The following is a 15,105-nucleotide window of genomic DNA, read 5'->3' as shown; positions in this document are numbered from 1 at the left end:
GAAGAGAGTTGCTTTTACAAGTTGGCACTTTGACCAGGTCTGATTTTCCAACTAGCAAAATACATCCCACCCCACACAACCACCTGCTCCGGGCAAACAGCTGAGGCAAGACTTTTTCCTAAGCTGCCCTTGCTGTAGGGCTCAGGTGTTATCCTGAACATCCAGGAAGCTTTTAAAGGTGAGAAATGTTCTCTCTTTTTGAAGGACCCACGAGTCAAAGCCACAGAGCTCCAACAGCTGTATCTACCTATTAGCAACCGCAATCAAGCACAGGGCTTCAAGCGGCTTTGAATAGGAACAGCCCACTTGAAAACAGGATTGCCTAGGAGCAGATGCCTCGATTTAATCACCAAAAAGGCCTCAAAACTGGTGGGATAAAGCAGAGTTAGGACATGTAGGAAAGATGTGTTCTCTCCAGGAAAACAAAAAACTACTTCAGCGTTGTGAGGGGAAAAATACTCCTAGGATCAAAAGCCAAGTCCTGCAGTATGAAAACTGAAGCCTGCCTTGAAGGAAATGTATACGTCCATTCCTGTGGGGCCCAAATGTATTTTAATGCACTAGATCTTAAAAAGCAAAAGTCATTTTAAAAGAGAGGACTTTTAAACAATACTTTATAAAGCAGCTGACGATATCAAAAACATTTGCTAAATTCACCGATTCCAAAAAGTGTCATTAGTACACAGTCCCCCCATCTGAAAACCTTTGATAATATATGCATATTCCAATCTATAAGAGATCATAACAGAGGTAAGTTGCACATTTTAAATATTTTGACATTATGTATTACTTTGTCATCCTCCCAAAATAATAACTACCTAACATCAACCAGGCACATATTTTAAAGCAGGATGTTTTCAACTGACTTCAGTAACTTACAAATAGTTGATTTGCTTTGTTATTAACACAAAAACAAACCACAACAACAACAAAAAAAAAAACCCAACCAAACAAAAAAACATCAAAACAACCAGTGAAGTCAAGACCTTTCTTGCCAAGATCTAACCTAGAGTATATTTTGACAGCTAAATTATAAACGATAACAGCCAGGAGAGTTGTTATGGACCATCAACTATAGTGAAGCCAGGGAGTGTTATTCAACTAATCATTTTACTCATTAGAGGCAAATAAAAGCCAAAATAAAGTTAATCAAAGTCTTTTATACCCTGTGTTGAACAGCAGCTCCTGTGTCCTGATGGATTCTTCTTGTAACAGGAACAATGTTTCAATGACAGATCAATAAACAGAAATTCCCAAAGTCTTGAAAATTAACACCTTTCTCTAGTTGTAAGTCCATCAGGAAATAACACCCAAAAGAAATGAAGAACTCAACGCAAGTTCAGTGGGTCTTTAACATGTGTGTCCCAAATTGCTAGATTTAAGTTGTTGTATTTTTCCAAGCAGATAATTTTCCCTTTTTGAAGTACTCACAGAAGGTCAGAACTGGTTTAAACATCAAAGCTCTATGAATTAAACAGTTTCATGGAAAACAGAGGAAGAAAGCTTGCCCGAAGTAAGACTCCACAGTGATGCAACATGGCCCACCTTCTGCTCAGGACAAAGAGTGCCTTTGGACATCAGTCCTGGGTTGCATTGGCACGTTGGAGTAAAGCCAAAAGCATGGCTTACCTTAGACACACATTTGCACACACATACACACACTTCCCACCCCAAAGGTACTTTGTCTCTGAAAAAAAAAATGCTTTGCTATTTCCTAGCTTGACTCATTCTATGCTTTCAACTATTGCCTGAGTTTTTAAGAATTTCTGTTGACACGTTCTATAATGTTTCAGAACATGGCAGGACATTACATGAAATAGGAACGTTAATTGTTAGAAAATAATACACAGGTCAAGGTCTCTGGGAATTTATCAATAAAAGAAGCTCAATGGAAATAGCCCTCCTTTAGGAGAAAACAGGATTACTTCTTTTAATTCACTTCTAAGACAATACAGTTTGGACAGCTATCGTTAAAATGTCTTTTCAACAACTGTTATTATAATTTCATTTCTACTGGGCAGCCCTGAACATAGTATATACTTTTAGAACAAAATTAGTAAAAAATTAATTCTGAACATAAGGGCATTTATGATTAATAACCTGTTATTGTTATGAATAATGGAAGATTCCCATGAGAACTCTGGTTTCGATTCCTTTGGGAATTTTAAGAAAGAGCACTTATCATAACATAGCCAAGTCCTTGGCTTAAAAACTGAGCCAGAAATCTAGCAAAATCAGGTTCACTTCTTTAGCCAAATCTAGCAATCTTCCTTCACTGTCTGCAAAACCTTCAGAAGTACAGTGATGGGCAGAATAACAGAACCTTGCTAGAACAAAGAGGTTAAAAATGGTATCTGTAAATGTGTGGCTTATCTGCTCCCCTAATCACTTCTTACATCTGTTTGCCAGAATTACTGCCTTCCATTTGCTGTTGCACCAAAAAATATATGAAGCATTACCCAGCAAATCACAGGTGTGTCTAACCACTGAGGATAAACTCCCATCCACAAGCCAGTTGATGACCTTGTCATGCTGAGCTGATATTGAGAAATATTTCCCAGAAGTACTGAGCCAGGTTCTCAAAGCAAAATGCCTCGGCGCGGCTCAGCACTGCATGACTCATGCTGGTGGGACTCCACGGATTTCGATGCAATTGCATCAGCAGTAAAATCAAAGAAAACAGTGATAAATCAATTTTTTCTTTACCTTTGCCATCTCTGCTGTTGTGCTTTAGTAGCATAAATGGTAAAAAAAAAAAAAAAAAAAAGGCGCAAATTTAACACCATCAAACATATGTGGAAGATATGTTTCATTTTCCGCAAACAACATTTGTTTTAAGAACTGGACTCCAGGAGTTACGTTCTTCATACAAAGGAAAAAGGAACAGAAAAGGAATTGTATGACTCATTTGACCATTTCTAACATTACAGGAGTGCTTTCTCGGTTTTATGTTACAGGTTAGAAAGTAAATAAGATTAAAGAAAATAATAATTTCATAAGTACTTTAATGCCAAAAAAAAAGGCATGGTAGATGCTCCACTGGAAGGAAGATAGGCTATGCTGTTGGGACACATCTGCTGGTTCAAGTGGTGTGTTCAGCTCCATCCACGACACCATTTGCACTATCTTTTCAGTGGGTCTATTGCTATTTCAAAATAAGCTGTACATACAGCAGCAGCAGACAGAAAACAAAGAGGTAAAGTAGTTAAAGTCCTCAATATATTAATTCACAAATGGATTTTTAAAATAAAGAACTTTTTTAGAATGGAAATTGCTGCTCCACTGGCACTTGGGCCACATGTTGAAATATCCTGCAGAACATTCTTTTTAAAAAATTGTTCTTAAAACCTAACTAAAACAATGTTCCAAGTGTACAGCTCGGGCTTGTTGTCACTTGTTGGGAGTAATGGGTTTCATGAATTTCATGGCTATCTGACATTCACTCCCCTCTTTCTTTGAATTCTGAATAGCAATGGCTAAAATATTATTTTAAACCGCAAGTGTTGACCTTTCAGAGGTGGGTCCCCATATGGAAGGTGAAGGGCAGGTGTCCTGCTGAGATAATGTCACTCCTCGACTTGCTGCAAACCATTGTGAAGTGCACTCAGAGTGTGACATTCTCTCAGCATGATCCATGCACCCTGGAGTGCCCCACTGCTTAAATGACAATGCTGAAAGGTGGTAGGAGGATGGCAACAAAAGAAAAGTTTTACATAGGGATGGTGGCTAGATGTAGTACAGCTGGTTAAAATAATTAACAAATACAGAACTGACAGAATGACCAAAATTCCAATCCCTCCCCAAGGACAGCTTCCAGAGAATGCCATGGGTATAATATTTCATCCAATATCTGGTCTAATATTCAATCCTTGAATCAGCTGCTAGAATCGTGTGCCAGTCAGAGCCATTCGTATGAGAGTGAAATCTGCAAAACTTAATAAAAGTCAAGTGGATGTCAATGGGACTATCGTGAGCTATTATGAGAAATATATTCAAGCTATGATACAATGCCAATGGACAATTCATGTCTAAATTATTTGCTGTGATTTCTTTGCCGCCGTATCTCAGTTTGTGGCAGACACGAGGAGCTGAAAGCTGGGAGATTTTCCAGGTTCCAAACTAGTTCTGGAACAAACAGGGGCTGCCTGTTTAAGCTCGTATTAGACCTGGAGGGAGTACCAAGCAAATTTCTTAATCAAACTAACCCCAAACTTTTTACCTGGTTTCCTTAAAGCCTCCCTCTAATATATTTCCAAGTAATATTAAAACACAACTACCGCACACCCCTGTACCATACCAGAGCTGTGTAAGAGGGAGCACTGGAAGGAGAGGAAAAGCACCCCACAAAACTGGGGATGGAGTGCTAACAAAAAACGTGGCTACTGGTTTGTAGAAAATACAGATAACGTGTAGCAACCCAAAGTCTGTCACTGGTCACTGTGAGGTGGGTTTACACTCTTAAGCTTGAGGGGGCAGAACAGGAGAAACAGCAGCATTTTGACTGAGAAGCCTGGTTTTCTCTTTGCAACCTGCCCTTCCTCTCTTACATACGGCACCCCCTCTCCAAGGGGGCATTTTGGCTGGCATGGAGAGCACATCGCTCAGACTGAAACCCTGAACCTCTGGCAGCAGGCATATGCGCAGGCAGCAAAATACAGCACACCCTCCTCAGAGACAGGCAAAATCCGTATGGCTGAAGGTGCTAGCACTTTTCTAAACCGTTTTAGTCCATCTCTAATGGAAATCTAATGGAAATCATAAATTACTGAAAAAGGTCCACAGGTGCTGAAATTTACTACTGTGTTGACTGCTGGCAAGGTCTGAAAGTGAGGAACAATGCAAGATGTGCTAGGAAAATGAAATATTTATGACATTCATATTCTCCCACAAGCTTAAAAAAAACCCACACAAAAAAAACCAACCAACAAACCAGCAAACCTTTTGCTTAGTGACCAAATAATAAAGCCAAAAAATGAAAAACAAAACAAATGGGGGAGAAAAGAAAAACCCTTGACCCCAGTGGGTGTTTTTAGAACTATCTTTGCAAAGGGGATAGTTCTTATAATAGGTCATAGGTTTCATTTCTTTATTTATTTATTTAGAGTATTGCGACATTATCTGAGTGTAAGAATAAATTGGGCCCAACAAAGAGAAGAACGGAATGGCTCATCATGTTAAACTCTGAATAATCAATAGCATTTTTCAATATGCTATTCAGTACAGTACATTGCTAGATATGATATGCACAGAGAGGAAGTTGAGATAATTTTTCCTACAAGTAAATGCTTGCCGTAGTTATTGTAGTTTGCATGAGACAGGAATGACTTGGAGCAAGGACAATAAAAAAGCAGGGGGGAAATTACACTACAGATTTGATCTGGCTTCCACAATCAGTTTGGCAATTGGTTTCATTGGGAGCAGCTTCAAGCCTTGCAAGAATTAATGAAAAATAAAGGTTGGCTTTGAGCAGAATCGGCACAAAAGATAATGTGAATGGCATGGAAGGTTTCGATTTTATGCAATAGACATGGGCAGGGGCTGAAGAGCAATCACTTCTAGATTTTCCAAATACAAACTTCGATATTAACTTGGTGGCAGTCCTGTTTTAAACAATTCACACCTAGTCGCACCTTGAAAGCTTAGCAATCACACTGATGCCTACCATATGTGCAGAATGACAATTTAAAAAATGGGGTGACACAAAAGCTAGAATCTCTCTCATAAGGTGCAGACCTATTTCTATAACATACTCTGTTTTTTAACACTAATACTTTAAAGGTAAGCCTATGCTTGAGAGTGAAGGACAGGTTGGGGTTTATGAAGCACAAAGACAGAAAGTGTAGCGAGTACAGAGGTTCAAGTAAACAATCCCGCCACCAAACACACGTGCAAAGAGCCTGTGGGAGACCGTGCATCCTTCAGCATGAGCTGGCTGTCCCTCCAAGCCTGAGAACATTTTGGATTACGGCTCTTGTCTTCCTCTCCTTGGAACGTACTGTACATAACGGATCAAGCCTGATTCCTAAGCAACTCCACAAGAGGTCACCACAAGACGAACAAATTGTTGTCATGGATTTTGTAATGTCATTGCTTAAATTTCACAGACATTGATATGGATCTGCTGAATCGGACGGGAAGGAGTTCAAGTGAAAAAGCCACATATGTCATCCTTCTGGTATCCTGCACTCCAACAAGGTCAGAAAGGCAATGGTGTTAGAGCCTAATTCTGCAACAAATTACGTGAGGGAGTGATGTTACCTGTGTGTCACGGGACCAGCCTCGTAGTGCTGGTGGAGTTTGGGCGCTGAGGCTGCACCTGCACCGCACAGCCGTGTGTGCCGGCCAGACACCCAGGTTAGCGTGGATTGAGCGAGCTACTTCTGAAAGCGAGTATAGCCACATGTACAGGCACATAGGCACAACACCTACACTAATTTGCTGTTAAGAGGCAGAACTAATGAACATGTTGTTGTTGCAGCCACGCTGAGCCGGTGTCTCTGCCCGTGCTGTGAGGACGCGCAGCTCTCTGGGGGCTGAGCGGGCTGTGTGAAGCACAGTGCTGAGCTCTGCGCGGTGCCCCTGGCAGGGACCTAGCTGAGCCTCAGAGAAATACCGTGGCAGTTGGGTATACCACAAGCTGTCTCCTCCAGCCCACTGATGAAACCTATCAAATTAAAGTGAAGAGCAGGCGCTCGGTATAAGAGTTCATATTTTAGGCAGTTTAATGAGAAACTGTTGGAGGTCAGAACGACATTAATCCCCAGCCACACAGGGACAGACTTAGAAGTGGCTGGAAACTTCCTCCAGCCCCCACTCAGCAAAACATTTCAGCATGTGCTCACCTAGAAGCATTACAGCTGGCTTGTTCATATACTTAATACGGAGCATGGAGGAATCATGTGCTTTAAAAAAAAGGCACTGTCTGGGATCTAAAGAGACAGATAAACCAATATGTTCATTTTTGATTTGCCTGTGACATTCTAAAGGTTCAGGAGCTGTGAAATTCTGAGTCTGGAAACTGTTTCCAAGTGCTGTTTTGTGTGCTGATTTGATTTGTACAAGGATCAGCCAGAGACAGGTCATGGAGAGCAAATCACTTTAGTAAGCTAAACAGTAGTAATAATTTTAAGTGCTATTTTCCCCTTGAGATTAATTTTATTTTCTAATATAACCAGAGGCCAGTCAGAGAAAGAGGAGAAGAGAATGACATTTGCCTGGACCCTAAAAGAAAGCTTAATGACAGAGAGGGGTTCAAAGATAATGCTAAATGGGGAGAGGCAACTGTAATAACACAGAAAGATTTTACATTTATGGAGGATGAAATTCACCCGTATGTACAAGACTAGTACAAGGATCATAAAGTTTAAATGTTTACCCAGCGCGGAGGTGAATTTCACCGCTGGTTACTTCTCTATCCTCCAAGTGTGCATACACAGAACTAAGCAAAATAAACAGACCCAAACCCCACGGTAAGTCTCTCAGAGTAGGAGGCTAGCACAGTGGTATTTCTATTTTATGCACAAAGAAACGGTGTCAAAGAAGTACTAGATAACAAAGATTGCTTTAAGGATTTCAATAGAAAGGTGTATGTATAAAGAGAGAAGAGGAAAGGTGGTTTAGAATCAAATAAACCAAGGAAATTGGCAGGAATGTCCTTGCTTCTGCACAACGCAATTAGCTGGATGAACTATGAGTCTTTACCCAGTCACTGAAAAGCAGCCTGTTCCCACCAGCCACAATAAAACCTGATTCTTCTGGACAAAAAGGACCGTGATTGATCCCTGGGTGTAAGAGCTCAGTTCTACTCATTCTTCATGTGCTTCACCAGTCCTGCTGGATGCATTTTCCTTAGTTCTTCATAATGTCTTACCCATGCCCATCCACTAATTCCTGTACAAACACAGACGCTTCCTCAAAACATTAATTAAATCCATTTTTGGCCAGCACAGTCGTAAACTCTGCTCAAGGGCTGAGTAACAATTTGCAGCAAAATCTTATAGCAATTGTAGATCGTGTGGCACAATTATAACCGAATGAAGAATTTCATATGAACAACTCCCGTACTTCTTGTAGTTAGGAATCCTATAATTTGTATGGGATTGAAATCAGCTTCCAATAGAGTTAATGAAAAAAAATCTTAGTGGCTTCTGTGGGGTGTGGGTTGTGTTATATGGCCTTTTATAAAAAGCAGTGATGTTAAGTTAATCAAAACCCTCTGCAAATTGATGCTGATTTGGGTAAAATGATCAATGTGAAAAGCAAAGACTAAGATTATTTTTTAAAAGGCAATACTGTATTTCTACATTTCTTTCACTTTTACTTACATATCAAAGGTGAAAAAGACAGGATAGAAAATACAAATTTTTGTGAATTAAATTCAAGACTTACTTACTTGTAGGAAAAATAAGCCAAAACACCAATATGTGTAATATGTGTTGCAAACTAGGACTTCCAGTTCGGAATGAAGTAGCTTTGACTTTTATTTTTAAGCTTTAAAAAAAAAAAAAAAAAAAAAAGAAAAAAGAAAAAAGAAAAAAAGGAAAGCTTATTTATATCATCTTAAAGCTCAAAATCAGCCTAATGAACCAAAAGGTCATTTGCATGCTCAGCTCCTGAGATATGTCACCTGAAACTCCCTCTGGATTGTCCATAGGACTGCACAACTGTGCAGGATTAAAACGTTAATCAAACACTAACTACAGTTTTAATCTTACATGCATAAAAACCTTCCAATGTGCCAGTAGCCCTTTTGAGTTCAAAGCCTTTACCAACCTATATGAAATTATTTATATGTGCAACTGTTTGTAGGTTCAAGGCCTATAACCTGGAAAAGCAAAAATAATGTTTTCAATAGACTCTCTTGAGCTAGTTCTCGGAAGCGGTCAATGCTAGGAAGGAAAAGAGTCTCTAAGTATCGATCATTTTAACTAGTGCTCTTCATCAGGCCTCTCACTGACTCTTCACAACTCACAAGATTTTAAAATACAGTATTTTTTACCACAACTGTTTTACTGGAGATGCCAAGCATATGGTAAATTTGGAGTAAACTGTGCACCCTTCCCTAGAGAAAATACATTTAAAAATAAACATGCCATAGAATCTAAAAAAAGGCATCACATTTACAACACACAACTAAGCCACTGCTGTACAATATGAAAAACTAAGAGTTAGAATGAGTACAACTTGTCTAAGCAAATGAGGAGAACAAAAAGAAAGTGGTGCAAAAAAAAATCTGAAAATTGAACTGACATTGTTAGTGATAAATTTTTCCGCTACTAAAGTCTCTTACTGTCACCTTTCAGGAGATTTTGCCTTTTGCGTTAGATCTCATTTCATGTTTATCCTCCGAACTGGCTTTCCTGCATTGGAAATGGACAGTCTTTCTCAGTCAGGAGTTGATTTGGCAACTGGATCTACAAGGACACACATCTGCATTGTTGTGAAGCTCAGTTCGTTTCCGATGTAAAATGCTCTATGGATCGCAATTTTTTCCACCGTTACTAAATATAATGAGTCCTGGAGTGAAACTTGGCAGCTTCTTAGCATTGTACAGCAATTACCAGGAAGAAGTGAAGAACACCATCATTTCCAAATGAAAGAACAGGGAATTGGATGAGCATAATGCAATTCTCCATTGGAATAAGGATAGGAGACTGGAATTCTATAGGATCATTTTTACATATACAAATGGCTTCTTCTGAATTTCAGAGATGCTCGATGCAGCATAAACAGTCAACTAAAAATCAGCCAGTCCCTGAGCTGAAGTCAAAGGAGTTTACACTACCTGAAGAAAAGACTGTTTCTTGTCATAAATATCCCGTTCGGATTTGGAGAGCTTGTTTTAAAGAGGGAAACAGAAAAGAGCTGCTCCTACCAAATAAATAAAGCGAAATATACTGCACCAGCTATTTAGATTGCCCCAAAAGCAACTCCTTTCTCCTTTTCTCCTGAGCTTGAGCCTACATGAGAAAAGAGTGACCCCTCATTAATACTCTCCTTACAGCCTGCTTATTGTTTTTACTTGTTTTATTTCCTTGCACTTGGAAATACAAGCAATAAATTTCCAGGGAAATGAAACTCACTTATCAGATTTTCCAAGCATCAAGTTTCATATTAGGAAAGTAAAAAAAAAAAAAAAAAAAAAAAAAAAATCACTCTAACTGGACTCAATATAGCTGTAAACCAATATATGGAAGCTCTGCCAGAGATTAAACCTTCCTGGTAGGCTCAGTGTTATAAGCCTCAAGTTTCAGTCACAAATTTTCTTGTAAGGGACAACAAATTTACAGAGCAAGTATTTAGTGATTCACAATCTAGGCCTCTCAAATCAAATCAATGCAGCTGACATTTCACAAGATGAAATATTGTCCGCGTTTCAAGCAAAATGTGGATGGGCAGTGCTCGTCCTTCACAAACCTTCTTTACCACCTTAATTGTCTGAGCATTCAGATTTTATTTTCCTTCCTATAAGTAATTTTATATTTTTAAATCTAACACTCTGGTGGGAAAACAGGAACACGAAATTTCTCAATTAAAAAAGTTTTGTTTACTCCTCCAAAATGCCTTTTTCTCTTTCCCCCCTCTTGTTTACTAGTAGATATTTTCCCTAATGCTATTTTGCTAATCACTGCCCAATTATCTTTCTCAGTATCCTTTCAAGTGACCTCACTGAGATGTGAGCTCGCACAGAGACCAGGACAGGATCAGGCTCACAGAGAAAATCTTAGACCAGGTTCTACCACTGGTTATAGTGTTATAAATCAAGATTAATGCCACAAAAATTAGTGCAATGAGCCCAGAATTAAATCTTTTCAGCAGGAATTTGGTTCACGCCGAGAAATCCTCCCACGGGGCATGTATAGATATTGGGGTGGGGGGGTGGAGGGCAAGGCTGCTTCAAACCGCTGGCCAAAGGGAATTTTTAGAAACCTTATAAAAAGCAGCATCTGGTATGAAAATTTCCTATTGCATGTGTTTATGTGCAATCCCGCTTAGCTGTACACAACGGCGGGGTGAAAGAGGTTGCCCGATCTCCCAGCGCGGCGCAGCGGGAGCTGCTGGGGGAGGGGGGGGAGCAGCAGCCGCCCCGCTCCGGGATGCCCGGGGTCACCCCGCCAGCAGCTCGGCCCCCCAGCACCGGGCCCTGGCACCCGGGGCTGACCCGGCTCCCGCTTCCCAGCAGCCACCCCAGGCTGCCAGGCAAGCCTCAAATACGACATCAAAGTTCCTGTTAGCTTTCAATGAGGAGACACTTCAACGTGTCCCAATCATGCCCTAATCTTTAAGTGCGGAGTTTTTCCCCCTCTCTCCTAAGGACCGTGCGGTTTTTCCCCCCTCTCCCCAAGAGCTCTAAATGAGCCAAAGCATCGCTAAGGCATCAAAACAAGCCGGAGCAAAATAAACCCTTTTTTTTTTCTTTTTTTTTTTTTTTCTCACGGCTACCACGAGGAGGCACTGCAGCCTGCTTTATGGAAGGATTTTTTTTTTTTTTTAATTATTAAAAAAAAAAAAGGCAGGAAAGAAAACAGGAGTGGAGAAGGGGGGGAACAAAAAAAAAAAAAAAAAAAAAAAAAGCCAACCACGAACCAGCCACCCTGGTGAAGTGTCTATTCGACACCAGCACGGCTCTGGTGTCATTCCCTATTTAATGGCTGTCAGTGAGGGGGAAAGACAACGTGGTGGGTAATTAAAACCAAATTGCAGGCAGGAGATGACTGCAGAAGGATGATATTGTCATTAATACTGATTTAACATGCACCTGGGTAAGGTGAGAGAGTGCAGCTAGGGAAATCGCAAAGGCACTGGGGTTGCCTAATTTAAAGATGTAGGGTATCTAGCCGAAGCATGTTTAAAACCCGAATAAAACCATCATATTATGACAGCAGATATAAAACTGAAACAAATGTGCTACACATGTCTGTTAAAAAGAAAAAAAACCCCACCCTCCAACCCTGTGTTCACTGCAAAGCAAGCGCCGCATCCTCTCTGAAGTTCAAAAGTATTTTTTTTTTAAAGAAGGTTTTTTTTGTTGGGTTCTCTCATATCTCGGTTTCTAATGTGTTCGTTGCTTCCTCTGCTTTTACAAAGCTGACTGATGAGAAGGGACCTTTGTTAGATGGAGGGGGGGAAAAAAACACTGAAAAATCCAGTCTGTCTCACAGGAAAAATTCTGCTCCATTAATATTTCAGTGAGCAAAGATCCTCCATCTAGTATTTAGTGCAGGACTGTAGGGTAACTCATTTACGAAAAAAGGAAACTGTGGACTAGCTACTGAGACAGGAGATAAAACAAGGAAAGTTTGTTAATGATAACATGTTGCAGGCTACACAGTTTTGTAACGTTCAAGCCCTGACCAGCTCCATTCCCAAGGCTCAATCCCAGATCCGGTAGAACTGGGAAAAGCTTGCTGTCTGAGCAACATACTATTAAATGCAATGTAAATCAGCAGCTCGTAATTATAAATCAAACTGCTGGACTTTTCCTTAATGAAACAATGTCATTCAATGCTCTGACAATATTTTTATGATACCTAAAGGTGAAAAAGTAAATTTTACAAAACCTATATTCCTTCTTCTCATTCCCTCCCCCCAAACCCCTCTTTTTTTTTTTTTTTTTTTTTTTTTTTTGACAATTCACTCCCTGGACATCACATCAAGTTTAAGTAATTGGAACGGGAGGAGCAGCCTTCTCAGGCAACGTGTCCCTATATAGGAAAATGTTCAACCTACAGCTGAAATCGGGGTAGTAACCGATAAATCTCCTTTTGGTCTAGCCATAAATGAAACACATGCATTGCGGAAATGACCATCTTTCTGCCTTACTCTTAAAAAACGAGTCATTAAAGTCATGAAGATATACACACATTCCACAGAGAAAGCATATTCAAAGGCTAGACTTCAAAAGAAAAATATAAAAGCAAAATAAAAACAAAAGCAAAGATAAAAGAGCTCAGGTACAGAAAATAAAGGTGATGGGTGCCGACCCAAAGCCTGTTGAAACCCACAGTGAAGTTCCTAGGAAATTCAGTAGACTTGATCGAACTCATCACAACTATTACTATGAAAGGATTTCAACTTCTCTCTGTTTTGTTTTCCCCTTTTTATATCATTTGCAATTTAGACTTTTAATTAAAGTGCAAAACTGTTTGTCATCTTTTCCTGACGATTTGTACAGTTCCTCCCACGCACATTACCTGTCAATACAACACTCCTCTTCCTCTCCCCACACTCAATGCAGCAAACACGGACTAGCAAGCTGTCCCTCTCCTGGGCTTCTGCTCTGGGTGACAGCAGCAAGCTTGCCCTGCTGGCTGGCGGGGGAGAGTTCAGAAAACGCTCCTTTTCAGAGGGTGCTGCAGAAGGAGCTCAGCTCTGGGTCAGAACATACTCAGACACCTTGAAAGGCAGGTGTCAAGGATGCTGAATTCACAAAACCACATAAAAGCAGGGTGAGGGATGACAGATGTAAAGCCAAAGGAACAAGACGCCTGCCCGTGGCCCGGGCTCGGTTCCTGGCTGCCCCACGCTGTCCAGCCCACGACACTCAACAAGCCAGGGTGTCACCGGGCCCCCGATACTCTTTTACAAAACGCTGATGATCATTCACTGCCATACTGGGGGGCAGCAAAGATAAAGCCACTGCTATCTGGAAAGCGCTTAGATTTTGTGACAAGAGAGGCTGTGGAAGAACCTAGGCAGGCAGGTGCCGTTTCCCTCCCTGGCTGGACGCAGTACAGACAAGCTGCCGCGCTTTGCTGGAAAAGACTGACAGAAAAATCCGAGCTCCACCGAAGTCAGTGCGAGTTTCAGCGACTTGTACTGAATAGACTTGGAAACCAGTTTCAGTATCAACAGCTTCTAAATTAAAACCTGCTTAGGTGATCATCAGATCATGCATGCACTTGCCTTTCTCACTCAAATATCTTTTTTCCAATATTCTAAAAACTGGAACTCCGGTGACATTCACAAACAACATATGTTGGTCGGATGAACATAACATCAGCTTTTTTTCTTGTGCGTGGATGAATATTTTATGGCTCAGTATTTTCCAGATCTAAGATCAGAATTCAGCTATCAATTTTCTGGACCCTGACACTCCATTTTCTTAATTGATAGTAATTTAAAAATCAAGTGACTTATTTGCAGTCTACTTTCTTGTTTAAGGAAAAAGGGAACCAGACATCTCTATAATAGCTGCCTAGAGAAATGTCATGACAAATTGCAGCATAGATCAGAAATACTACTTAGCGAAGAGCTTAGTACAAGCAGCTTAATACATAAATATGAAAAACTAGGAGCAGGATAAAAAAATAGAATCCTAATCTCTTTTGCTCAACTTTGAAATCTCTAAGGCCCACATCCTAAAAAACCTCAGCGCTTTATTTTACTATCACGGGCAGTCTCCCTTAAGTTAGCAACACTAATACAGTACATGTGGCAATATTCATTCTGATAAGACCTAAAGTGCATTTTGTAGTTGGGAATATTGGTTGCATTCTTCCCTTCCTGTTCCTTCTCTTCTATCACTTATGAAGTACATATTACGTTATGATTGCATCTGTCTAAATAAAGGGATTCAGATAAACTACTTCCACTACTGCAGCAAAGCATGATCTCTATATGTTTGGATACAACCCAATTAAAATCTCCTTTTCACTTTGAAAAACACGCAGAAGGAATAGCTTTCTTTACATATTAGTTTGAGAGTCAGAGAGATTTTCTCTACATACAGGTTCCTATGAAAAACCTGTGCAAGGACAGTTATTTTGCATTATCTTATCACAGTTTTGTAAAGAATCCCCCAAATACTTTCTTTTCTGACACAGGAGGAGAGGAAAAGCATAAGAGCCTCTAATGTTTTTTATGCTCCGTCCACTCTGAATTCAGATCCAAGCATAACCGAAAGTCGGTTTCCAGATCTCTGTCATCTCTACGCTTACAAACAAAGGGGTCTATATTCAATACGTCCTGCGCTAATAAGCCTTCAGATACCATCACAAAGTTGTGCCTTTCTCAAGTATACCCAGGAAAGGAAGTGATCAGCCTTCAAAGCAATTGATAATTCATTGACAGAAAACAACAATGCTCAATCCAATAAAAGCTCCT

Source organism: Falco peregrinus, chromosome 1 (assembly GCF_023634155.1).
Source record: "Falco peregrinus isolate bFalPer1 chromosome 1, bFalPer1.pri, whole genome shotgun sequence".
In the NCBI taxonomy this organism is placed as follows: domain Eukaryota; kingdom Metazoa; phylum Chordata; class Aves; order Falconiformes; family Falconidae; genus Falco; species Falco peregrinus.
Note: the sequence above shows the minus strand (reverse complement) of the source record.